The sequence below is a fragment of the Ambystoma mexicanum genome, chromosome 10 (assembly GCF_040938575.1).
Source record: "Ambystoma mexicanum isolate Mex_15411 chromosome 10, UKY_AmexF1_1, whole genome shotgun sequence".
Classification (NCBI taxonomy): domain Eukaryota; kingdom Metazoa; phylum Chordata; class Amphibia; order Caudata; family Ambystomatidae; genus Ambystoma; species Ambystoma mexicanum.
In genome coordinates this window covers 1,409,931,944-1,409,956,537 of record NC_090932.1, presented here as the reverse complement: position 1 = coordinate 1,409,956,537, position 24,594 = coordinate 1,409,931,944, and the positions used below count along the sequence as shown (strand labels likewise).

General features: G+C 46.9%; 1 protein-coding gene across 3 annotated transcripts in view; it reads left to right on the top strand.

Annotated features, from left to right (window-relative positions):
* The window catches only part of DAO (D-amino acid oxidase), a 431,100-nt gene that overhangs the window by 89,864 nt on the left and 316,642 nt on the right, over positions 1 to 24,594 (top strand). Inside the window, exon 1 of one of the 3 annotated variants that reach the window (XM_069619457.1) lies at positions 11,890 to 11,986. The exons of the other annotated variants lie outside the window; for them this stretch is intronic. The gene's annotated coding sequence lies outside the window, so the exon portion shown is untranslated. Of the gene's footprint in view, positions 1 to 11,889; positions 11,987 to 24,594 lie in introns of those variants that run through there. 3 annotated transcript variants of the gene reach the window in all.

Here is a 24,594-nt window from a genome sequence, read left to right as displayed (position 1 = left end):
AATGGGGAGCAACAAGCTTACATGTGGGCATTACGTGGGAAGTACCACAGTGAAATACTCGCAACGCCCAAACGTGCGCTAACAACACGTATTCATGGAATCAAACAGGGCTCACCGGTGTGCGGGAAAAGACACGCTAATCCAGAAACACGTCCGGCAAGCGAACGCTGGCGTAAGCGTCACTGCGCACAAGTACAATGCATAAATAGACATGCAAAACACAAACACGCGTATAAAGCTACGATGAATGTGCCATTTATCGCAGCAGTGATCGTCGGACACCGCAGGAGGAGGAGGATAGCCAGGGCAAGTATTTCTTTACCCAAGACCACCCTTTTTGGGATGCCTTATGACCAGGTCTATGGCAGGTATAGGTTCCCACCTCATATCATCCTAGACCTGGTAAGGGAGTGGTAAGATGACCTCACATCACCCACATCACCCACCCTGTGCTCCAAAAGGAAAAGGTGCTCAATGTACTACATTGTTTGGTCACTGGGTCATTTCAGTGGACAACTGCCATAGTCTGGGGCATTTCACAGTCCATGCAGTCACGCAGCCTGCACCAGGTGTTGGCAATCATGACTCTACGCCCCTCAGTCCGCAGGCACATATATATGCCCAGAACACCCGCAGAAAGGCAGGCCATGGTCCAGGACTTTTACGGGGTGGTGCACTTCCCTAAAGTGCTTGGTGCCATCCATTGCACACATGTGATCCTATGTCCACCTAGGGCCACTGAGCACATCTATCGCAATCACAAGCACTGGCATTCCATCAACTGGCATTCCATCAACGTGCAAGTTGTATGTGATGCCAAGGGAATCATTACCTCTGTATATGCTAACTATCCAGGGTCCACGCATGATAGTTTCATATACAGAATGTCACCCCTACACCGTGCCCAAGAAGCTGGGAGGCATGGCAACACACGGCTCATTGGTGAGTACAAATGGCCCTGAAAATGCATGCATGCCTCACACAGACTAAACCACACCACTGACAAACTATCTCACTTCCACAGGGGACAGTGCCTACCCACTGAGCACCTACATGATGACGCCAATACGGATCCCCACCAGACCACCCCAGGTAAGATACAACGCAGCACACATTGCAACTAGGGGCATAGTGATGCGTACATTTGGAGTGGTAAAGTCACACTTTCATTCCCTTGACCACTCTGGTGGAGTGCTCTTATTTGCACCACCAGTAGTGTGCAGGATCATTGTGGCACCATGTGTCCTGCACAATGTTGCAACACGGCAGGGCATACCGGTGGACATGGTGGTGCCACCACATCCCCAACCACATGCACGGCTGCTGCGCATGGGAGGGGAAAGGGCATGTGGCGAGGATGCCCGTACCCAGCTTGTGGCACAATATTTCACCTAAAATCCAACCCTTGCGGAGTGCGCACAAACCTGGCACATTCCAGGTGACAATCGATGATGACAAAGGGACAATCATGTGTCCCAACCTAACCAACCTGAGAATCTGTCCTTGGAAGTGCTAAATTGTGTGTATCCCTTAGAACTTAACTAACTCAATTTGGTGTGCACAAAAGGCACACATGGAAGATGCAGTATGCCACCAACCCCATGATACAATACACATCCAAATGCTGGTATATCGCCTAAACCCTCCCAGAATCCATGTCACCCGGTTGCCACAACATGCCATGCTAAGCAACATCAAAAGTGACACATTAATGGCCAACACACAATAGTACTGTCAGAAAGCGCTCAACGAAAAACAGAACTAGTTCTGAAATAACTCACTCTCACACATCAAAACAATCATGTACACAGGAACATCAATTGGCCAGTATAACATAACAAAACCATCAGACCCAACAGTGAATATGTCTGATAGTCACCAATCAGAGCACCAGAAGTGCCTCAACGTGCCCTAACAACCCCATTGCCCCCTTCTATTGGTAGTGTGTACTTGCCAACTAAAGCAAGCAGGGAAGCACATACAGCAGGAAGGCCAACAACAATGGAGACCGACAAGCTAATACATAAATATGTAACATGAAAACATGATGGATCCCAATGTCAAAACAAAAAGGGATGGGAACCATGCACTAGACAAACAATCATGAATCCCAATACGGGTGTATATGCAGGTTGGTCTTGAGACTGCCCACAGATAAAACAGAACCTCAATGCCTCTGTGTAAGTTACTTTCACATGCTGCACTGCAATCCCATGGAAAGGGGAAGCAGGAGTCACATATGTGTTTGGACCCTAAGGCACAAACAAGGAGTGTACCAACACGAGACAAGCCTATATGGGGCCAGCTGGAACCTACAGTGGATGCCCTCGGATGCCACACAAAGCAATACACTGTCACATAAATGCACAATAGACATAAAAAGATTTTTTAAATGAAAAATTCCCATGGTAGACCGGTGGGTGGGGGCACCCAGGAGGGTGGAGGGACAGGGTGCACCTCAACACCCACAAGTGCTGATGTTGAGAAAAAAAAGAAATAAAAAAGCCCTCCATGGGTTCACGGTCCGTACGGCTATCGGGTATCGGGAGAGCTGTCCCCACCCTCTGGTGTAGCAATAGAAGGTGTCAGTGGTAATGGAGGTAGACCACGTATAGTCCTGGTCTGTTCCTCCATGGCAGCAGCCATGCAGGACTGAGATGTTCACATCTGCAACATGTTGGCACAGATGTCTGCATGCAACACCTCACGGGATGCACGCAGTTTCACTTGCACCACATCATGGGATGCACGCAGTTCTGCTTCCAACACCTCACGGTTGGCTCACTGTTCCACAGATGTGGTATGTGTCAACTGTCGCATCTGCTCTTCTGAGCGTCTACTGCATGCTGCCTCGAGTGCTGTCAGTGCAACTCGCAGTGACCTAGCCTCTTCCTTCAGGGCAGCCCTGTGGGCCCGACCCTGTGCAGCTATGGCTTTGCACAGAGACCACAGTTCTGCCCGTCGGCATCTATTACTGGCCTGCATGTGGAGCATGTGTGTTCGGCATGTGGACCACACTGCCTGCTGCTGGAGCTCAATCTGTCTTTCTGGGGGGAGAATGGAATTGGCCTCCCTACACATGCCCTGAGCTAACATCTCATATGAAGCCCCCTGTTATTGTGCAACAGAATACATGGATTGCTCCCACAAATTATCGCCTGTTGGCACATGGCCACTGCATTGGCGGGCCCCATGCCTGCTGGGCCCAAGGAAACCTGGCTCTTGATGTGCTGGCGCAGTCTATGGCTGCAGGACTGCATCCCTACCTTGAACAGCTGTCCCAGGAACAGGAGCCAACACTGTGGAGCGTGGCCTTGCACCCGTAACCACCACAGACTGATTTTCCAACACTGACTGGCCTTGTGGAGGGTGTTCCCCCACTACAGATGTTTGGGATAGGCCAGCACCCACAGTTGATTCACTCACCTGTGACAGTTCCAAGGATTCCATTTCCGATTCACCACCAGAGTCATAGGCTTCCTCAGAGGCGGAGTCAGAGTGAGTCATGGCCAGGATGGACTGTAGCACCAGTGAATCTTCATGGGCTACCACACCACGTCCTCCACTGATGCCTGGTTGTGGCCCACTCTCCTGCACCTCCTCCATCTTGTCCTCTGCATCCAGTGCCTCAGCACGTGGACAGAAAAATACATGAAGACGCTTGTAAATAGCATAGCCCACACACATAGGTATCACAATGTAGTCATGCAACACATGAACCTGCCATGTCAGTGAGGTCACAAACTCTGCCACGTACACATTGTGAATGGGAGTCAAGTGTAACATGAAAGCAGACATGGATGTGTGTCAAAGGGCATGACACCACATGTAGTGCATGGTGCATAGCACCTGCTTCACACACAAACACCAGACAGGCATAGTTGAGTTACCAGCTTCACTGATGGAAATACACAGATGCCAGTAGCATGGCCATGCCTGAACTGTCAAACAGCATGAGATGTAAGTTGATGCCTACTGTCCCTGATCCATGTACAACGCTTGTGACAGGACATGATATGGAAATAACAATTACCAAAAACACAAGTGTCACACAGTGCTACAATGCTAGGGTGGTGGAACAGAGTGAAGGCAGGCACACTGATTTCATGAGTCCAGGTCACATTGACGTAACGCAAGTGAATAGGCATGTAGAAGTGGAGACCTGTGTTTGGAAGTGGGAGGGGGCATTGCAGTATATGGGAACGTGCTCAAGGTACAATAGAACTACATAACCTGGAAATGCAAAGTTGTGGCCTGACGGCAGTGTAAGAGCAAATGCATGAATCAGGTGTAAAGTGTTGTCAGTGGGTTGGAGGGATATAATAAATACCCCCCAAGTGCGGGTGGTGCCTGGGAGCCAGTGCCATTATCATAGTCCTAGGGAGATACCAGCCCCAAAACAAAAGGACCATTCACACAGTACAGTGCTTGGTGAGTTGCAGAGGGAAGAGAGTAGAGGCACAGACATTTCTGTATAGTCTGTCGCTGTAGGCCAGCATAGGAATGGCCAGTCCCCTGGAGACAGTGAGCTACTGGGGGAAGGTGCTGAAAGGGAGAATACCTCTGAGGAGGTACATCTGGCAGGGTAACCTCTCAGAGCAATCAAGAGATGTGACGAGAGAATGCATAGGAAGATCATCATAGGCAATACGTCATAACAGGTTGTAGCTGGAAGAGGGCCAAGAGAGGCTGGACAGAGAGTAACATGGAATGAGTGAGCAGGAGTGGTGATGAGGATTGGCTCGGTGTGCAGCACATTGTCCGTATGCAGTCTGCATGACAGCAAGCACAAACCAGTCCACCATGACATGGTCAACCCATGGCAGTCAGGTAAATGTAGGTATAACTGCAAAACAATCATGACACTTCATCCAAGCATCATACACATGTCCCAAACACACACGCATCACCACTTACCGGACATGTCATCATAAATTGGCAGGTCTCCCATGCCTTGGATCTGCTCCACATTAATGTGATCACTAACAATCTCCTCATGTGTAGTAAGTTCCTTGTTCTCTGGCTGTGTCCCACCTCCAGTCACCAGAGTAGAGGAGTAGGCAGCATCCAGTTTATCCATGGCCCTGCGTCAGAGGTCATTCCAACCCTTGACTACCTCCCGAGTTGTGCGCCTCTCATGGCCCATGGCGTTAATACGATCCGTGACTCGCTGCCAGTGGGCCACACGCTGAGCAGGCATATGTGTGATCACTGCCCGCACAAGCATGTCACGGTCGTGCTCCAACACGTAGTCCACAAGGATGTCGAGTTCCTCATTAGAGAAGCTCTTCTTCCTTTGGGTCGGAGACTGTCCCGCTACTGCACGCTTTTGCTTCTTGCAAGGTCGTGCAGACCCGGAGTGGCTGGGACCACTTAGGTCAGTAGGGTCTGGAGTACTGGTGGACTGGGCCATGGCATCAGCCACTGATGGTATGACAGTAGGCTGGCTTGCAGGTATCCATACCAGAGTGCTGGTGCCAGTACCTTGCGCCGCATGTCTCTTGCCCTTACACACAAGGACATCTGCCCCTGAGTCACTCTGGGCCTGGGTGGACCACTACAGTCCGGCCTGGTTGACCCTGAGCCTGAGGGGTGGTAGCCACACCTGCACCTGCAGTTTTCGCACCCTCGTGGCTCTGGACAGCAGATGGCACTGCTGGTCTGTGACCTTGGGTGCTTGTGCCAGTATCCTGCACTGCATGTCCCTTGGCCTTAGGGAGATGGAAATCAGCCACAGAGTCACTCTGGGCCTGGGCCGGGACCACTACAGTCCTGGCTGGGTGACCCTGAGCCTGGGAGTGGTAGCCACAGTTGCCCCTGCCACTTCCACACCCTGGTGGCTCCGGACAGCAGATGACACTGTTGGTCTGTCACCCTTGATGCTGGTGCCAGTAGCCTGCACTGCACGTCCCTTGGCCTTAGAGAGATGGAAATCAGCCACAGAGTCACTCTGAGCCTGGGCCGGGACCGCTACAGTGCTGGCTGGGTGACCCTGAGCATGGGGTGGTAGCCACAGCTGCACATGCAGCTTCCACACCCTGGCTGCTCCGGACAGCAGATGACACTGCTGGTCCGGCACCCCGGGTGCTGGGGACGTCAGCATCAGCTGCATCTCCCTGACCCTGTTGGGTGGGGGGCATAGCTCTCCCTGTACAGGCCTGGACACCTCAGACACCTTGCACAACTCGCCAACCTCGCCCACCTTGGCCACCTTGGCCACCTCGGCCACCTCCTCCAGGTCGCCCACCTTTGCCTCCCTTTCCACTTGTTGTCCTCCCAGCCATGGCACTGATGGATAAGTGCAGTGGGAGGTGCAGCTATGAATTGTCCTGAGCAATTTGAGTGAGGGGGCAGGGTACGTGATGTAAAACGTACCAGTGTGCTCCAGCAAGGCTCAATGTAACCCCTTGGGAAAAAATAAAGGGTTGCGTAATGCACAGGCACCCCAAAAACAAAAATAAACGTGTATGTGACCCCTCTGTAGCCCACGTGTGAAATAAACACATTACACAGTACACTGTGACACCCAGCAACACATAAAATGCATACGCGACAAACACATAGGGTGCTATGACCTCGAAAATGGCAACCACAGTATGGAAAATGGGTGCGCGACTCACCGTTTGCCTCGTACAAAACAGAAAAATAAAAAAATCACATGCGCGTGTGCGCGGAGCCAACTCCCCTGCCAAAACAAGAAGTATGCACTGTCACAATAATGAACAATTTGCGTGGGACCCCAAAATAATCCGAAGTCCACGCGTCCATCCGCAACTAAATGCACATACATTGTAATGTTGTCCTACGCACCCCTTTAAACCGATACTGAACGGCAACGCCCAACGTTCAACGCGTGTCACGTAATTTACATGCTTAGGGCCTTTCCTCTGATTCCACACTAACGTGTTGTTTCCGCACGTGCTGAGTCACTCTGTTTCCGGCTGGCCATGCGTAACATGGAAGACCCACGCTCCTGCCTATCAGCCAATTTACCTGCCTCCAACTGCCCCGAGCTGCCTCCTACGAGATGTACCTGTTCATCAGCCATTGCCAATGATCCTGTCATCGTGACCACCTCGTGACCACCTCTGCTGATCCTGAAGACTCCCGACTGTCATACCATCGCTCCACAGCTCCACAGCTCCGCCCCAGGACCACCCTGCCCACCCACATCTGCCTCAGGGGTTGCCATGTCTGACACAACACCATCTGAGGCAAGTGGCAACCCCCCAGCAGAGAGGCAGAGGGCTGTCAGCTTCTCACCCAGGGAAGTTGCACGCCCAGGTCTTGGAGTTGGTGCTCCGTCTGGAGTTGACTGGTAAATGTCTGTGTGTTCTTGTCCACCATAGCGCATGTACTTGTTAACGTGTGGTTGGAGTGTGCACCTTGGCCTCATGTCTGGCATGCCTCCTGAACAGATGTCTGTGTGTCCCAGTCACAGCTGCATGTGAGTCCATTGAAGCGTGTGCCACATCAATGCTGTCTGTGTTGAAATGCGTGATGCGCGCCAGCATGTAAAGACGTGCACATGTGTGCATCCCTGAATCTGGACTGGGGCATGCCAGAGTGGGACACATGGGTGCTTTGGGCGACATCATGGACATGCATGGTGTATATGTGCATGTGTCTGAGTAGTGAGTGTGTGACTGGACAACACTCTGTGATGTATGTTACTTGAGCTTTTGATTGTGTGATTGCCTCATGCTGCCAATTTGACCTCGAGTGCACTCTGACGTGATAGCTCCATGGCCTGCCTCATGACTGTTTGGTGATGTGTGTGAATGAGATGAGTATTTCCCATGATGCGTATGAGCGGAATGCACAATTCTGATTAGCTGGCAGTGCCTTGTCCAAGGATGTGAATGTCTGTTGTGAAGGATAGACATGATTGTGCATGTGTGTGAGTGGCACTTCCCTGTGTGTAGTGGACGGTGATGATGGTTGTGACCTTTGACAGTGCAACTGTTGTACATTTGCATTGTGACAAACACACATATGTTATGTACCCTGATGTATGTGTTTTATCTTTCCCTATCCACAGCGACGATGGAAAAAGAGGGCAGAAAGGCGCTGTGGATCACAGCAGCAGGGATGCCTCCACCAGGCGTAGACGCAAGGCCCAGTCTGCCTCACAGGTGCTGTCATGTTCCGGGAGCGAGGGCACTGGTGCTGCGTCCGAGTCAACGGCTGCGGCTGCTGAGGGTACGTCCAAGAGGCTGAAGGTGGTGGAGGACTCCTCAGCAGTGGGAGGGACAGGTGAGCCCGCACAGGGGCAAGACACTGCGGAAGAAAGTGGGGAGGCATCCAGGTTGGCGGGGAGGGAGAGGAGGAGGAGGCCACATCAGCCAAGCCCATGCGGCCTGACAGGGGAGATGACGTAGCTGTGACGGGTGCAGTCCAGTGTCAGGGGCCGGAGGCAATGCCGGTCACCGTGGAGGGGCCTGTGCCTAATCCTGTCCCTGGTACTGCAACTGCACCCGTATGGACCTGCGGGCATGCCCCATGCCGAACACATCCGCAGTTGGCGGATGTTTCCAACCAGACGGAAACACCAATGCCTGTGGATGTCACCATTCGGTACAGGGTGGAACCGGTGCTAGCCGGTATCATGAGGCCGGCAGACTCCATTCGTGATGACGTGCAGGCTTCCAATCAGGGGCTTGCACGTCATCACGAGGAGTTCTGCCGTCTCGTGACCTGGCTAGCACATTTCCTGGTATCGCAATGGGTGCATGGGCTGGCCACTTATGTGACCCCCTCCTCATCTGCCTCCTCTGTGCGCCAGTCATCCTCCCTGCTATCTTCTGGCTCACATACCACCAGGGCCATTTGTGATGTCATCTTTGATGTCCTGGGTGTTAGTCTTAGCAGTGAACGGTGGTGGCGCAAGTTATGGTTGCTTAGCTTACCATAACTGGTGAATTTCTGGGGTTTTTCGGTTTTACTTGTAACAATAACGTCCTTGAATTTCATAGGTTTTTATTAGTGCAACTTAACCATAACGTCCCTTTAACAAAGTTTTTTAATAGAATTTCATAGGTTTTTAGTAGCCCAAATTAACCATAATGTCCCTTTAACTAAGTTTTTTCATTGAATTTCATAGGTTTTTATTAGTCCAACTTAACCATAACGTCCCTTTAACAAAGTTTTTTCAGTGAATTTCATGGGTTTTTACCAGTGCATGCTATTTTCCTACAACTTACTAATATCATACCAACCCAATATAGCAATATTTGTGTCCAATTTACAAAGTGTCACCTAAAAACTCTGTCATTTCCCACCTTCTAGAATCATTTTTAACACTTCTATACACTTTTTGCAACTATTGCAACTAGTTTTGCATTCGTAGACATCTACGAACATCTGATTTCATTGTGGACCTTCCAGACAGTGCCACGTGACCGAGAACACGTCCACACTTCACGATAAAATCTGTGCTTCACGGACAGTTCGGAACTGCATTTTCTACTGATCTAGGAACTTTCAACTTCCAAATTTCCCTTTCACAGCTCCAACACCTATTCCTACTCATTATTCATTAACAATCTAGTATACAGTACATATGTTTAGCAAACTGCTATTTATCTTAAAATGGCATCAGCTAATGCCATCCCTTCTCTCCAAGAGCCACCACTACTGCTGTAATCAAGGAGCATGAGAAACACTGCCCCCTACCTTAGAAATAACACACACGCAACATTTTCCCCTGTCCTCATACCCCTTCATATTAGTGTTTGGTGCCTCTTCCCTCATTTTCCTCCCCACCTTTCGTTCTTAGCTCTCCTGCCAAAAGAAAAATACATCCAAAAACAACAAAAGAAATGTTCCTTTAGGAACCACCTTTCACAGCTAAAATAAAAGTATAGACTCCATCTACTTTATATTTCTCAATAAGATTTTCCAACATTTCCATTTGCATTTTGTGCTTGTATCGCATTTCCACGCAATTTGGCTGGTGCGAGCGGGGTAGGCGATTATGCTGGGGTGCTGACGGGATATGCGCGGCCTTTCCACACGATTTGGCTGGTTCGATCGGGGTACGCGATTTCGCTGGGGTGCTGACGGGATACGCGCGGTCCTTTCCACACGATTTAGCTGGTGAGACCGGGGTACGCGATTACGCGCTGGGGTGCTGACGGGGTACGCGTTGGCATTTCCACGCGATTTAGCTGGTGTGACCGGGGTACGTGATTATGCTGGGGTGCGGACGTGGTACGCGCAGGCCTTTCCACACCATTTGGCTGGTACAACCGGGGTACAGTCTGATTTTTCACATGATCACGATGGGGGGGCTGTGTTCTAGGCCACGGATGGCGCCGGGTCGTGCACCGTATTGGGCATTTCACTGGCTTTTTTCTGTGCCCGGGAGCGTGTTGGTGGCGTTACTGGTGCTGCTTGGTGTTCATTGCAGCATGGCTATTGATGCCTCAGAAAATCCATGAATACGCGTGCCGCGCAATTGCAGGTTTGTGCTACGGCAGGCGCACACGTGCCGCATGCTCCTTCTCGGCGCGCGGCGCTTGCGCTATTTCTGCGCTGGATTCTATTAATTGGGCCCATAGGGCCTCATTCCGAGTATGGCGGTAAGGGGTAACGAGACCGGTGGCGGTAATCCCTTACCGCCATACTCCGAGTTCCCTCTGCGCCCTCGCCCTTAACGCCTGCTTTGAGCAGGTGTTAAAGTCGAGGGTGCAAGGGGGCCTCCAAGCCAATAACGGTGACCGTAATGAACGGTCACCGTTATTTGCATCTTCCCCATTCCCATTGAGCCCTATGGGGGCTCATTTGGAAATGGGGAAGAGCCTTGGTGAATGGGGAATTACCGCCCGCCAACCTTGGAATGGGGCGGTGATTCCGCCATCCACCAAGGCGCTGCCGGTCCGGGTACGGCGTCAACCAAGGCGTTAATAGCGCCATTGGTTAGCGCCGTACTCGGAATGAGGCCCATAGTCTCTTGTCTGCGTCAGTGATTTTGTTGGTAAGCTGCAGAACGTAGTACTGGCACTGAAAAAAGACTCCAATTCGAGCAGATGGAAAGACACAGTCTTTCTTGCAGAAACTGCTATCCACACTGCTCCACACCGCATATAGTCTCTTGTCTGCAGGAATCTCTTGCTTATACGGCTTTAAACGACTTTCTCTCCAACTTTGGGGTACCAGATGCCTCTCGAGCCTGTGACAGGGTTGATGTTAGAGTTGCTGGACTCGAGGTCATTTTGGAAGTCCCAGATGATGTCCTATGTGGTTTCCATGTTCAGTGCGTTTGTGGAAAGCACCTGTTGTCAGTCAAGTCATGTTGATTCACCATGGGCGTATAGAGCCTTGCTGCATATGTGCTCCTCTTCATCGAGCCCCTCAAGGCCTGCTGCCAATATACACATGAGAATTTACCTGATGGTACGGCAGAATCCTGCTCCGACGCCCCAGCCATGCTGGTTTTTGTGCTGGTTCCCGTTCTCCCGTTGAATGACAGCTTCCTCATAAGTGGAGTTTCTGCGTGTGCGCAGTAGGTATGCATACTGCTGAGATTCCTTGTCTTCTGGAAAGCGGCAGAGTTGCGGAAGGATTGGGAAGTAATTTATTAAAGTTGAAGACGCAGAAGTCCCAAGTCTGATTTTTTTCACTGTAATGTGGTCTTTCTGGCATACCGCAATTTCGGCTATTTTCATTCTCCTGTAGAACAACGGCTTGTGTAATTTTTAGGGCAGCCAGTGAAATGTTACATTAACTGTCATGCGAGGGGATTTATTTTCTTAAATTAGGACCTGGTAGCTCCCAACATGCTGAACTTGAGTTGTGCTGCATCTACCCTTGCGCACTACAGTCAATGTGACGTTTTCACTGCCGAGTTCTGATTGGACTCTTGGCAACTCAGTTCCACTGCTGCATCAAATGTCGTGCTCAGTTAGCTCAGCCGTCCCACCCCCCACGGAGTTTTACAAGCAGCTGGCTGCAGATTTTCACTGTTCAGAAGCCCTCGACTTTTGTAAGTAGTGCACATTTAACTCTGTTCCCATTCGGTATTTACTTTATACATATTTCTTTTGGCTCTCAGAATGCTTTTTAAACATTTTTGAATGCTAAAACCGTCCACGGTTCACTTCATGTGCATTGCAAGAAGGAATGCAAACAGTACAGAAAGTTTCCAAGCAAAATAATTCGCGCTGTGGAGGGTGACTCTGCCCCTCTCTTATTTTCTAAGTGTTTAAGTCACACAAGAGCGTTGTTTTGGAGGTGTCACAAATAGGACTTTTTATGTACTCTTTAAGAAGGTATTTAAACATGATTTGAAAAAGTAGTGAAAGGATTGTAGGTCAGAAAATGAAGGAATCGGAGGGCTAATTGTGGGGTGAAGTGTCACACATGAAGGTTTTTCCATGCAGTCATGCCTGTGAGGAAAATTATTTTCTTCACCTATTTCCAAACTGTCTATACATATAATATGTGCAAGGGCTGGTAATAAGCGCCAAAACAAACAGTGGTTTACAAGAAGTCAACCAGTACCCTGCAGCGGTCATGCGCCGCCGTCAATAACTAAGCATGTAAAAATATTTGGCTGTAGGCAGTGCTGTTCTTTATGAAGTCACAGTGGTGTCCCAGCTTCATGTTTTTAAAAGTTTTTTTTAAATTCAATTTTATTGAGATTTTGTATTGCTCCAGCTCACAAAATACAATGCACAGGTGTGGACTCAGAAAAACAAGTACTGCTCACCAACAAACAATCCAAGTACATGGTATAGTGGTACTTTCAAATTTGAGGCACAGAGTAAAACAAATTAAAACACGGACATAGTACAAAATTGCGAAGACAACACAGCATGGACACAGGACTAATAGTTAAGGGGCATCTGTTACACTAACCTAGTCCGTGGGATCTTGAATGAAGGGACGGTATGCCTACTGAGGATGCATTGATAATGAAGCATTCAATCATGTGCTAGCTGGTGTTTTGTCTGCATTTGTGGCAGAGGGCCTGTGTGACATCATTAATCCAAGATGGCCGCCGTTACGGATACTAATTTAGTTATTGAACTGTGACCGCTTTTAGGGTGGTTCTACGAAAAATGAGCTAAGTAGGTTTTTTGTTAAACATGATCAAAGGCATAGAAAAGTTCATATAAGGATTTTCTGATTTTTTACCATTTACGAGATATAGCCTTATAAGTTATTGCGACTTCATCACAAACCTTTGACTGTATTTTCACTAAACTAGAACGTTTGAAATAATTTGCAATTTTCTCATTGAAATATACTATTTATTAAAACGAAAATAGCTATTTACATTTGAAGAGAGAAATTAAGGTTTTAACGGTCATCTTCTAAACCCCAGAGTTCATTTTCATCATCTACAAAATCATTGTTATCGCAGAGCTCTTTGTCGCCACCACACTTGCACAGTTCTGTGCACCCTAGTGACTGAGTTTGGCATTTGCAATGTAGAGCACACTGTCCTCTTGCATGCATACCGTATCAGCTGTATGATTGATTGTGGAGCACATGGAAGCGTACACATAGTAGGAGAATATTGATTATCTGCCTCCTGACACACAAATTGTGATGGCTCTGGTAGTTTTGTGTGTTGTTGATCAGCGCGTCATCACTCCTTCACCTGTAATGAGTCCTTAAAATATATCGTATTAGGGAGAATGTTGTTGGTGGCAGCTTTCACTTTGCATCTCTTTTTTTGTGAATATCCACCAATGCATTTGACCAATGTCCGAAATCTTTGTTCCTGGCGAGTAGACTTGACAAATTAATCGCTGGGGTGCTGACGGGTTACGTCAGTCGTTCATCTTCCATCGTAAATTCTTCTAAACATCCAAGTCTTCCCAAAGCTTCAAGGATTTCTTTTTCTGAAGTCTTGAAAACTTTCCAGAAAGATAGTTTTCCTTTCTTCGTAAAGCACCTGGTAACATCACACCCTGAAAGAGCATGAAGGCCTCGTAATGCCTGCACCTTTGTAGGCCCTAAGCAGGAGCCCACACATTTGAGATCTATAAATCTCTTATTATTTCCAACTCCTGTGACAAACATGCTGTCAGATGGGGAAAACAGTGACCACCACAGTAAAAGGACAAAAACATCAGTAAAAGGTGACAAAATGTGGTGGGTAGTAGTATGACGACGTGGTACATGAAGGGAGAGAAGAATTGTTTTTGTGTCGGCCTCCTCATGTAAGCTTTCAATGTCTCCAACATCATTTCCATCTGATGACTTGGCTTCATTTCTCCAACTGGCTACCCAGCTTCTTTTTATCCTCTGTGCATGCAGGATTGCTTTATTTGAGAGGTAAGCTGTTAACTCATCTTTGGTTTTATAATGTAATAGGAGGGTTATAATGGAAAAACGTCCACTATTTGTAGAATCTGTGATTTTGTACTGAACAGATGTTGCTTTTCCTGCTCTTTTCTTTTGCATTGAATTCTTGAGTGAATTTTCATACCTGAGCATATAAGGTTCTATTTTCTTGTTGAATTCAATTGCAAGGTCATGGCATGTCTTCACATATCACGGTTTCTGCAGTGCTTGCATTTCTGCCATTCTGTCAAGGACAGCTGCTTTGTTTGCTCTGGTACAGATAATCTGTCCTCAGTAACAAATGAAGAGACCTCTGTCATGTTGTTAGAAACCTCTGTATGTTGTTACTCTTCCAGTATCTTCATGAGCTTGCTTTTGTTTGCAGCTAAAACCATTGTACCATCTAAGTTGAACATTGAAAGAGGTACTGCAGAGAATTTGTAATTTCTTAAGCCTGTCAGTTCGACTTCGTGAATCAATCAGCAAATGTTTGAACGAAGAATCTGCCTTCAAGTGTACTATGGTGCTTGATACTTTAGTCATAACAACGCTATGTGCACTTTTACAAAGTTGAAGGTTCTCTTTTTTCATTGGTGCCCACAAGCTACAACTGTCTTATTCAATCTGGTCTTTTCTAAAGATATTGTACATTTGGCAACCCTTTTCTGTCATTCTTGATGTGTCCTTTTGAATATTTTCCTCACAAAAACTGCCTTTGTCGAGATGTCGATGAGTTCTTTTCCATCATACTTCACAGGATTAGTCAATGTCATCATTGAGTTGTAGATCTGTTGACCATCTTCCTTTTGCCATGTTGCTTTGGATGCTGTTGGGTGGTGATGTTCGTAATCTGTCATTCCTACAATTTTCGTTTGCTTCTGTATACAGCCTTGACGGCTCAGGAAAGGCTAAAAAGAATTGTGCTATAGCCTGTTTCTTTTGAGTAATATTAACCACACCACCAAGTACCTTCATTGCCCTGTTTTGATGTTCCAGAGCTTCATATGAACCTAAAGCACAAAAGGGTACATGTATCTTGCTTACTACCCGAATTCCTTTCAGAAACTCACTCCACAAGTCTAGGGGTTTGGTTTCAAGCTGTTTCAGTACCATGCTATCATGCCTGTGTAGTTTATCAAATCAAGGGTGAAAAAGTACTTAACAAACTCTTCAAGTAATGCAAGGTGTAAATCCCAGTTTGCAGTTCAGATATATCTGATAAATAAAAGCATTGTTTCCACCATATGAATATACTGAAGAGCAACTCTGGCTGTTGGTTTTTCTTGAGATTCTTTAGCCCCCAATGCTTCCATTGTGGCCATCACATTCAAATGTGTCAGAAAGGTCACAAAGTACTTATGGGTGGATTATGTTTCTTGGGAAACATCCACTTGTACATTTTGATGTAACTTTTTAAGCTCAGGTTCCATCCTTTCCTTGCTCTTTGTAGAATTCATTGATGATGCATTTGAAAACTGTAAGCCTTAGTGACGTGTGTGCTTCAACTGCTCTCCTTATGCACTTCCCTGATGGAATATTCGACACAACATTAACATCATAAAGTACAGTTAAGGTAACCTCAATGCCTGTACCATCCAACATAGAACCAATAGCCCGAAGTATCGCCATTATTATATGTAGCTAGCCTTAGCTAATTTTAAAACAGGGTTGTAGAGGCCAAGGTTCAATGCTACAACTGTTTTTGATTCTGGGGTGACAACAGATGTTATTTTTTCCAACGTCTTGATGAATGTTAGCTGTGTCTTTGAGCTTGTTGGGCTGGTATCCATGAGTGAGAGGACACAGACTCTACTTTCTTTAGTTGGAGGATCACTTTTAATGGAATTGTAAGCTGACCAAGTCAGAACTGTAGTGGGGGGTTCTGTCTCTGTCTCACATTCATCAGTCTTAGTTTCTTCAGTGATATTACAAAGTGCATCCAGCAACTCTTCATCGAAACAGTCTCTTGAAAATCACTCAATGGTAAGACTTCCACCATCTTCCAAAGTAGGTCCTCAAGCCTTTTGGAATCTACAATAACCTTATTCCTCTCTGTATAATCAGTGATTTGACTGCTTGCAGGATTATGTGGTCTGCACCCTTTGGGAATGTTGCAAGAAATGACCTCAGACAGCAACTGCAGTGATCGAAGTGAAGATGGTCCTGATATTTTAATTGGGCTTAGGACATCTGACTCCTCCTTTGCCTGATAGACCACCATAACTGTACCGTGCAAAGTTCCTTTACCATAACGAGTATCCTCGGAGAAGTCAATGTTGTGAGCAGCACAATCGACAAATCTGCCTCTGACCAACTCAGACGGAACATAAGATCCTCCACACTCATCCATGCATTTTATTACCTCAGTGTCTGTGTCTCAATCCGAAGGACTCTGGTGTAATCTATAGAAGCTCCCATGCTATGCAGAAATTGAATGATGAATTTGTTGTGGGTAGCTGTGTGCATTGTAAGCCCAACTGCCACTTGCAAGGGCATTTCACAGGTATGATGTGTGGTAGAAATGCTTGCGTACGAAGCTTGTTGTGGTGATAGCATGTTGTACGCCTGGGGACCAAGTCCGTTGGTGACGGTGCACAGTATAAATACCTTTAACATTTAAGATTAACATATATCAACATCTGTGACAATTTATGAGCCCTGTTTATTACAGTTGTATCCCACGTTTCTGAATTGCTTTTCATATCCATCTGTCCTTGACAGCACCACTTGTAAAATAGAACAACTTATTGTTGAAGAACCTCTGCCAAATTCACTTCTTCAAAACTTCCATTGAATTTCCATTTGTCACAAGTCAGTGTGGCTCTCCATAAAAGTGTAGCGGCTTCAAGAAGCGTTCTCATATTTTTCTCAATATCCTCAAATTCTTCTTTTGGGATTACTAAAAATAATGCCAATACATTCAAGCTCTTCTTCTATGAAATGTTTGATTTGTTTTCTTGTTTTCATCTGTCCTTCTTCTAAACTATTGTTAGCTGCAATTTTCCTGTAAAGCTTTTCAATATCCCCCATCAATGTTACGTTGCTTTCAAGGAGAAAATCACTGATTGAAGACAGTGAATTTGGCTGCATCTTTCCGCTTAGTGAAGGCTTGCGTTGTAAGACATTCACTACATGTGTGTTCCAACATAGTCTATGATATGCAATTTACCTTGTGTGAGGGTCTCCGGGATCTGTACAATCACTAAGACGGATCTTCAATGTGTCATTATTAGACAGTTCTACTTCTCTCTTCAAACGGATGTGATATGGGGTGCAAGTGTGCAATAGAATGAGAAGGGGATTAGAGCAAGGGAGGAAGCCATTAATAGAGGGTGCCATTGATGATGAGCAAGAGGAAATATGGGCGAGAAAGGGTGAGAGGATAAGAAATAAAGACAGTGAGAGGGGATAGGGAGGGGTATGGTTAGTGGGGGAAGATAGAGGTTGGGTGGGTTAGCATGGGTGGATCGAGAGAGAGAGGTGGGTATGGTGCATGGTGTGGGTAAAGAGAGAGGGGGTAGGGTTGAGTAGAGAAAGAGGGTGTAGGATGGGTGACAGTAGAGAGAGAGGTGTAGGGGTAGGGTGGGTGGAAATGGAGAGAATCGGAGTAGGGCGGGTGGATAGAGATAGAGAGAGAGGTGATGGGGTGGGTGGGGTAGAGAGAGAGGGATTGAGTGGGTTGGTGCGGGTAGAGGGTGAGGGTAGAGTGGGTGGAGGTAGAGAGAGTTGGTAGGGTTGGGTGGGTGGAGGTATAGAGAGTTGATAGGGTTGGTGGGTGGAGGTCAAGAGAGTTGGTAGGTTGGGTGGGTGGGGGTAGAGAGAGTTGGAAGGGTGGGTGCGTGGGGTAGAGAGAGTAGGGTGTGGTGGGTAGGTGGGGTAGAGAGAGTGGTGTAGGGTGGGTGTGTGGCAGTAGAGAGAGTGGGGGTAGGGTGGGGTAAAAAGAGAGGTGTTTGGATGGATGAGGATAGAGAAAATGAGGGTTGGGTGGGTGGGGTCAGAAAGAGTGGGGTTGGGTGGGTGTGTGGGGGTAGGCAGAGTGGGGCTTTGTTGGGTGGGTGGGGTAGAGAGAGTGGGGATAGGGTGGGTGGGGGTAGAGAGAGTGGGGGTTGGGGGTAGAGGGCGGAAGCAGGGTGGGTTGGTGGTGTAGAGAGAATGGTGATAGGGTGGGTAGCTGGGGTACAGATAATGGGTTAGGGCAGGTGGGGGGAAGAGAGTGGGGGTAGGGTGGGTGGGGATAGACAGAATCCTGTCTATCCACACCCACACTACACCCACTCTGGGCAGTGGTGGTAGAGAGAATGGGGGAAGGGTGGGTGTCGGTAGAAAGAGTGGGGGTAGAGTGAGTGGCGATAGAGAGAGTGGGGGTAGGGTGGGTAGGGGGTGGGGGTAGAAAGTGGGAGTAGGCCAATTACAATAGCCAAACTTTAGGTGAAATAGCCCAAAATAGCTCAATAAGGCAAATCACTACAAAGCTGGGAAATGGAAAGCCCAGCCAGCTTGCTTCTTACGATGCTGCTGATTGGAACACATCTTGTTAGGGAGCTCCTCACTGAATAGTATGGCAGAGGAATTTGGAAAAATACATTTTAGTGAGTTGTCCATTTCATGCCGTGGTATTGATGGATGTTATTCCAATCCAATATTCTCATTTCAGAGCCCCATTCCCTCTCTGTCTCTTTTGTAACAATGGTTTCGGCAACAGAAATTCACCAAAACCAAAAAGATATTTTAAGAATGAAAAGGGCTGCATGTTTTCTCTGTGTGGTTCAATACAAAATCCTTTTCTGCACAATAAGCTGCTTAACATTTTTCAGCTTTTATCTCCCCACCTGCAATCATATTTATCCATTTGTGAAACCCTGAAAATATATTTGAAAGGAGCACTTGGTGCATGGGCCTCATTATGAGTGGATGGTAAGTCTGCTGGAAATGCCGTCAAACGTGTTTACCGTTACCGCCACTCAGTCTGGTGGAATTACCTCTTGATTACGGGCATGGTACCAGCAGTTTTAGTTCCCATTTTCAGAGTGCATAGGGGGATTTTGGAGGATTAACTGCAAGTGGTAATTCCATTACAGTAAATCCTCCCATATTTGTGGGTGAAGTTGAGGATTTACCTCCAGCAACATGCTGGAGGTAAATCCTCCCCTTCACCTCCAAAGTCCATACTCGACTGTATGCTGAAACCAAGTGCAATTCTGTTACAGCCCAAAAAAGTGGCGGTAACAGAATTACTGCCAACATTTACTGCACTGCAGAACTCGTAATGAAGCCTATATCTTTCTGAGATAAATCCCTTATGCAAAAATTCAGCAGACCAGCCTTTATTGTTGTTAACCCATCTGAATGGGTTAATGCACCTGCAGCGCAGGACTATGCTTAACCTAAAAGTTCAGAGTTATGGATGCTGTCAGATTGACTAAACTTTTCATCCTTCCAGAGATGGTAATATGTCAATCCTAAAATTGTATAACAGTAAAACCTTGTACTGGCACCAAGACTCAAAACAGTTGTTTTATACACTATGCAGTCGGTTGCTATTAGCATTATTAAATTAGTTAACGCTTTTATTTCTAGTTGTAGCATTTAGGGTTCATTGAAGTACGCAGAGAACAGACTGGAGGCAGGTAGGTACAAATGGAAGTTGGTTTATTTGTTACAGGGTAAATTACAGGAAGAGGGTAGGAGCACAAGGTATAAACATCTTCACTGGTCTCACTCCCATCCTGTGTGTCCTAACTGACTCCAATGGAACCTTGGTGTAGTGTAGGTTCCAGTGGTAACATTCTAATACTTGCATCTGTGCACTCAATGCAAGCAGCATACTACACTAGTCTAGGGTAATTTTGTATGCGGCAAAAAGTGCACAATTGGCCCTAATATTTAGTAGTAGCAAAAAGCCTGCAGGACGGCCCCTTTTGAAATCACAAAAGGCCAGTTGTCAAAATGAACAGAGGCACCGAGGTGTCAGTAACGATGCCTCTTTACGAAGTTAACTGTCTTTTGAACCTGTAATTTAGGAGGAGAGCAGCACCTGCGAAAAACAAAAATGGGCAATCACTGTATACGGCCAGTAAAACATGGATAAAAACGGCAAACATACAATTTCAGTTCTTTCACAAGGTAATTGTGGTTTCTTTTAATGTGGTTAGCGAAAAACCTCGGACTAGCCTGGAAAAAGAACAGACAAAAGCTCCAACGGTTCGACTGTTTTCTGGGCTATTTGCACACAGATCAGAATGTGGGTGTTATTTATTTATTTATAGCATCTGTTATATGCCCAAACCCGGAGGTATCACGGTGTAGGTTACAGAAAGCTTGCATTACTTTACAGGCAGAGTAGGTTGGTTAAAGTACAGATATTTACATATAAGTTCCAGTTGTGTTATACAATCAGGTAAGACATTTCATAATTACAATGTTAGGCAATGTTATAATCCAGACATAATGGAAAGGCTGCAGGTTAGAATTTATTGAAGAGCCATGTTTTAACAACACTCTTGAAGCGCTGGTGAGAGGGCTCGTTTCTAATGTGGGTGGGGAGGGAATTCCAGATTTTAGGTGCTGCTACTGGGAAGCTGGCCCCCCTTGCCCTAGAACTCTTGAACCTTGGGAAAAATAGGTGAGTGCTGTAATCAGATCTGAGGGCTCTAGTGGACCTTTTTTTGGCAATAGAGTTGTTGAGGTAAGAGGTGGCAACCTTGGTGATGCATTTGTGGGTGACACAAAGCGTTTTGAAAAGGATTCTGTCTTGGATGGGTAGCCAGTTTACTTCCCTCCTGATATGGTATTTCTTTTTAGGCCAAAGGCTGCCTGTAAAGCTTTGTTTTGCAGCAGTTGTAGTTTGTATTGCAGTGTATCATGTGATCACTTCTGATCAGGCCCGGACTGGCTTATAGGGCAATAGGACAATGTCAGCCCATGATTCTAGGATGGGCACGTTTTTTATGACAGAATGGACTACTTCTTTGGCCAGATTGTCTAGTTTCATAAGTTACCACACTAGTTTTAACCAATGATTATAAGCAAATATGTGTCCAAATGCATTATTTGCAGCATATATTACCAAATCACCCCCCTGGATAGTACTCAGTCTGTGCTGCATAGAATGTGGGCCACTTTTTCATTAGTCCCTGGACCAATATTATGCCCCAATCCGACCCTGGTTATTATGCTACATTAGCACCCCAGGAGTGGGGCGCTGGCCAATCAGCGCCCCTTCTCTTCCCTGCTCCTGCTACCCCTTCACCTCTTAGCACCAGCGTAGTCTCCTATGCGGGTGCTAAGAGTGATTTTTTTTAAAAATAAAGGAACGTACCTTTGCTGCGCGGCCCGACGCAACACAATGCTGCCTTCCCACGAAGTCAGTCTTCAAGATTGAAAACAGACTAAGGGGAAAGACAGCACTGCGCGGTGTCGGGCACATAGCGAAGGTAAGTTTACCGGGTGCTAATGGCAATATGCTCCTCGGCGGTGTGCCGACTCTATTGGTAACGGCACTGCCACCCTCTTTAAGGGACACTCGCTTTGCTCAGGTTAACTTGGACAGCGGGCCATCACGGCCTGCCCACGGCCTTGGAACGTATTGCTTCAATATCAACTGCGGTTCAGTAGTGCTCATGTTGAAGTTGGTCCTCGATCAATCTCAGAAAACATTCAAGGGCCAATTCACAGAGCTGCAGGATGCTGACTGCAAGTGCTCTGTGCATCATTTAGCCACATTTTCCAGCATGCAAAATCCTTATTTGCCAATGAGATTTGCGTGCAGTGGTAGGGGCTGGCTGCACACATATGTACCTCACAGCCAGCCTCTCCATGTACACCTAAGTGTTGTGCACAGTAACCATAACAGGTTGTGCAGCGGCGACTGACCCCTCGTGGACAGGAGCATGGGACCGGCAGCCCTGTGACCCACGCTGAGTCAGTAAGCACATTTGCACTGATAGGCCATAAAGGGTCCGTCATTGAAAACATTTCTTTTTAGCTGTCCACTTCGGTTTCAAAGTTGAAACTTCCAAAAAAAAAACACAAACACTCAAGCTAAGCATGAGTGTTTTTATTTGGGGCACAGGAATGCTGTCAAATGTGTCTTTCCCTTATGCCAGGCTTCCAACAGTTGAGAGTGTTCTTATTAAATTGCCAAATGACCCTAGAGCCGCACTCCACCCTATGCTAAGTGCTAAATGAACTGCGTTGTTGACCTAAAGGCCCTTGGCCTTATCTCACTGAATTCCCTCAGGGAACTCCTAGCTTTACCTACTCTTACCAGTTGTTAGTGGTTTAAAGGGTAGGGAAGTTGTACCCTGCAGACAACCTGCTTGATTCGGTCTTCTTCCTTCATGCTCATTCCTCTCCCTCTCCTTTCCCGTCCTCCCCTCTTCTGCCTTGCTGCTCCCCCATTCTTCTCACTCCTCCCTCTGCTTCCTTTATACCTCTGACGAATTTCACTCTCCTCCACCCATTGATGTTACAACCTACTCTCCCATGTCACTATAATCTCCTGCTACACTAGTGCCCCCTCCTCCACACCACTAACCCCATCTCCACATTACGATGCCCTCTTCCACGCTACCACTACCATTCTTCCACAATACTACCTCCACTACCCCATCTCATACCAGCTAGTCCTCCTTCCTCTAACTACCACTAGTCAAACACCCTCCTTCCACATCCGTACCATACACTTCGCAGTTACTCCTTGCACTAACTCTCCTAACTACATTTGCCACACAAGCATGCACACTTACATAGCACTACCACTTAACTTTATCCGCTGTCGACTTGATTTCATAGTTCCCATACCTAGGTTCCTATACTGTCCCCTTTAAGGCACCCTCTGTCCCCCCACCAACCTCACCCTCCCTTCAACCATGAGTAACAAAGACTTTACCCAAGTTGAGCTAGGAGGACATCAATCTTGACATTAATGGGCAGGGCTATTTTGATAGTTTGTGTTTTGGGTAATATGTAGTTTAGTTGGACCTTTATTTAACCCCATTGGATGGTGGTGGGATTTCAGTAATTTTAGTGATTTTGTGCGGTGGGCTGGTTTTGAGGAAGTTTTTGGAGTGAAAGGGTTGACAAGAGAGGGGGATATATTGACACTAAGTTTTGAAGCAGATAGCTGGCAAGCTGATTAGACAAGTGAATAGTAGCAACAGAGTATAATATGTACCTACTGGCGGTATTGTGATAGAAAAAAGTCTCACGGGCAGGTTAAGTCCACCCCAGGTGGGGGGCGGTGTGACATCACTTTAGTCATGAACGCTGCTTATTAATAAGACTCAGTGGTACAGCATACTGCATGTGGCGGTCGGTTTAAGGATGCTCGCCCGGTGGTGGCACATACAGTTTTTTGTGTGGTATGCATCCTCGTTTCTGAAAATGAGGAAATGGGTGCTTTTTGAAGTGTAAGACACGGAGGGCTGCCTCTGTGAAATCATGATAAAGGGTTGTTTTTTGTGTGCATATTTCTTTGACTTCTTATCTTTTATTACTGGGCTGGGGCAGACACAATTGTGAAATGGAGAATTCTAATGGCCCCTTTCCCTGACAAGTAACAGATCGCTGGTAAAGGGCCATTAGCATTCCAAGGTCCCTCATTCTGTGTATACTCCACAGTAAATGGCTGAACCACATACGCCTGATTCGTTTCTAGCTAATATGCAATGTGTCTGAATTGACATGAAAACAGTGAGGTAATAATGCATACACACTTGCACATTTTATTCAGAAGATGCTTGTGTGAAACAATTCTGTGAGTGAAGACAAATAGGGCAATACACAGAGATGTCTGGTTGTCTTGTGCAGGTCAGAACATTTCAAGCATCAGGGTGTTGCAATTGTTTTACGGTCTCCTTGATTTCAGGAGTAATGGGTGCTTAAATTCAATGTTGAAAATACGGAAAGGAGGTGTTTTTAAAAAATGGGAGACGAACAAGGGTACAACTTTAGACTGAGAGTGCCACCACCGGGGATGCTCGTCTGGTTCATGACATGTGCAAGTGCACAGAGAGAGCATTGTATAATATAGTACAAAGTCGATGGGCGACAGCTACCATTCCCTCAATGGAGCTTCATAAAATAGGAAAATGGAGCAAAGAGGGGGAGGGATAGCCCAGGGGCAACATGCTAGCCTTGGAAGCAAGACAACACCGAGCAACACCGGTTCAATCCCCAGGTCCGCGCTTAGAAACCTCTGGGTATTAAGTGCGTTATAAATAACCTATCATATCATATCATAAAGTGAAAGTTCTGGAAACACCTGAGCCGTCTCTATGTAACATATTGGGTAGC